Consider the following 3,367-nt stretch of genomic DNA (forward strand, 5'->3'; position numbering starts at 1 on the left):
TAACTAGGGATGTGCAGCTAGACTAGGTCTACCCGAGAACCAAATCATCCCACCTAGAAAATAGGTCCAACAATCGATTCCCATTAAAACCGATCTCGGGAACCAATTCTCAAAATTTGAAACCGATTTGAACTAGTCTGGTCATCCATTCCAGTGAATACCCACCCAAGAACCGAATTGACCAGTCTTGTTTGGGAACGGGTTTGAGAACCGGTTTTGTAAGCTCAAAAGTCTAAAACTCTATATATTTTTTTAACATGATTTATAATATTAAAACTGTATTTTCCTCTCGCATGATGCTCCACTTTCGCTGTTCCTCTTCCTTGCTCGCTTTCTTCTCGTTGGCTCACGGTTGCACCGTCCATCGCCAACTCACAATCACTCGTTTCGTCTCATCAACAATGAAGCCCTCATCCATAAGCTTGCGAATTTCCTTGGTTTTTCTAGAATTTTCTTTCGAATTGATGCTGGATTTTTCTTTTTTTTCTTAGGGATGTTTTCTCGAGCTGGATTTATTGTCAAATTGGTGGAAAGTTTAAGTTTTTTTTAAGGATATTTGGCTAACATGGCAAGGTCGAAGACGACGACCTTGCGCTTGGCATAGTCGATGGGCTAGACCTTGTTGGCGCCAGGGAGTGGCAAAGAAGAGGTCGAGGCGTTGCAGGAGAGCATGCGGCGGAAGCTCGGGAGACGCAGCCGTTGTCAATGGCGAAGGGGTGGGAGGCGGGATGGGTCCGCAGGAGGTGAAGCACAGGGATAGGGAGGAGCGAGAGGGTTAGGGTTAGGAGGTTGAAAACGGCTGTGGTAGTCGTGGGACACAAGGAAACCTTGAATAGTAGTGCATTTGGAGAGAGAGAGAGAGAGACTGCGAAGGGAAAGACGAGAAAAAGAAGGATTGTGACTTGTGAGTCATTTTTATCCACTTTATTGACCATTTTGGCACCACTAGTCCACAATCATGGGGAGGAAATCAAGAAATTAGTTTGAAAATTTGCTTCCAGTTGTCTTCTATTGAACTTTGAATTAGTTTGCAAAGCCTGAAATAGACAAATCAAATCACTCCACAATCATAGGATTTTTACTTTTCATTTAGTCAAAAAATTCATGTACTTATTAATTACATATGTTTAATGTTTCAATACAAATTAAAAATATTACATTATTTTCTTGCGTATTAATATAAAATTCAAAATTGCATAAGATATTAGGAATGGAAATAAGATTGACTTTGGAACTCGATTGATAAAAGATGATGGTCCCAAAACATGGTCTAGTGTAAATAGAATTGAGTATATAGTTCAAAAATGGAGAACCGATTATAATAGGATTAGGTACATGATCCAAGTCTTGAATCTACTCCACACTAGATCCAATCACCCCTAATGTTAACACAAGGACTTCATTGCATCAATTTAATAAATTTTAAACTTAATTATATCTTTTTATAAATTTTAGGAGGCGTAATAAATTTTAGAACTTTTAGACAACATATCCCTCCTACAAACTGAAAGACTTCTTAAAAGATCCGAATTTAATTTTTAAACATATACACAAGAAACAGATCTGACCCGGTCAACCTAAATTCAACTATAAATTTATCTTATTTTTTGACATGTAAAATACATCTGCTTACACTTGACCAAAAGAGCACATTTCTCTCGAGATTATCCCAATCCGCCGATCACCAGAGCCACCCATCATGGAGGAGCAGGCGGTGGTTCTGTATTCTGCACCGGCCATCGGCCACCTCACGCCCATGGTGGAGCTGGGCAAGCTCCTTCTCACTCGCCAACCTTCCCTCTCCATCCACGTCCTCCTCCCCAGCCAAGCCTACGAAGGCGGCTCCATCTCCTCCTACATCGCCGCCGTCTCCGCCGCCCACCCTTCCATCACCTTCCACCACCTGCCCCCACCTCCCTCCCTCCCGACTACTCCACCACCTCCCCGCACCTCGAGACCCTCGCCCTCGAGCTCCTCCCGCCTCAACAACCCCAACGTCCACCGCACCCTCGTCTCCATCTCCGAGATCCACCGCGTCCGGGCCCTCGTCATCGACTTCTTCTGCACCAACGCCCTGTCGGTCGCGCGCGGCCTCGGCATCCCCTGCTACTACTTCTTCAGCTCGTCGGGAACAGCTTGACCGCCTTCCTCGGCTTGCCCGTCCTCCACAGGACCACCACCAAGAGCTTGAAGGACCTCGCCACCGACACCGTCCTCCGCTTCCCCGGCGCGCCGCCGTTGCTGCCTTCCGACATCGGCGAACTGTTGCAAGACCGCAACGACCGGGCCTACGAGCTCTTGCTGGAGAGCGCGACGAACATGCTGATGGCGTCCGGGATTATAATGAACACGTTGGAGAAGCTCGAGGAGGAAGCCGTGAAAGCCATCCGGGACGGCAAATGCGTGCCCGACGGGCCGACCCTCCGCTTTACTGCATCGGGCCCCTGGTCTCGAGCGGGGATGGCGGAAAAGCCGGAAGCGGCGGCGGCCCAGGTAACGACAAGCCGGAGTGCTTGACATGGTTGGACTCGCAGCCGAGAGGAAGCGTCGTGTTCCTGAGCTTCGGGAGCCTCGGGGTGTTTTCCGCGAGCAGCTGAAGGAGATAGCGACGGGGCTCGAGAGGAGCGGCCACCGGTTCCTATTGGTGGTCAGGAGCCCGGCCACCGGCAAGGGCCATAAGGCCGTCTCCACGGCGGAGCCGGCGCTGCTCCCGGAGGGGTTCCTAGAGCGGACCGCGGGGAGGGGCTTCGTCGTGAAGTCGTGGGCCCCGCAGGTGGCGGTGCTGAACCACGGCGCCACGGGCGGGTTCGTGACCCACTGCGGGTGGAACTCGGTGCTCGAGGCCGTGTGTGCGGGGGTGCCGATGATCGCGTGGCCGCTCTACGCGGAGCAGCGGCAGAACCGGGTGTTCATGGTGGAGGCGATGAGGGTCGCGCTGCCGATGGAGGAGGCGGCGGGGAGGAGCGGTCGGTGAGCGCGGCGGAGGTGGAGCGGCGGGTCCGAGGGCTGATGGGGCCGGAGGGCAAGGCCATCAGGAGCGGATGCAGCATCTCAAGCAAGAAGCGCAGGCAGCACTGAATCCCGGCGGGTCGGCTCAGGTCGCGTTGGCTGAGTTAGTACAGTCATGGAACATCGCTTGAGCTTTTGCCTTTTTCCATCGTTTCTTTTTCTTTTATTTTTTGTCTTTTTCTCTTCTTTGTGTCGCTGCAAGTGGTCAAAGACTAAGCTGCAATAGGTCCAAGAACATATCTACGGAGGGCACGCTCGAAACCCTAGAAAAAATTCTAGTAACTAGAAAAATAATAATGGGATTTGATCCTTTACGCCTATTTCATTTTTGATTTAATTCTTAAACTACGTCTCACGC

At 50.4% G+C, this 3,367-nt stretch overlaps 1 pseudogene; it reads left to right on the forward strand.

Moving 5' to 3' along the window:
- The first annotated feature begins 1,699 nt into the window (after window positions 1–1,699).
- On the forward strand, window positions 1,700–3,367 carry LOC120291799 (annotated as a pseudogene).

This window comes from Eucalyptus grandis, chromosome 3 (assembly GCF_016545825.1).
Source record: "Eucalyptus grandis isolate ANBG69807.140 chromosome 3, ASM1654582v1, whole genome shotgun sequence".
NCBI lineage: Eukaryota > Viridiplantae > Streptophyta > Magnoliopsida > Myrtales > Myrtaceae > Eucalyptus > Eucalyptus grandis.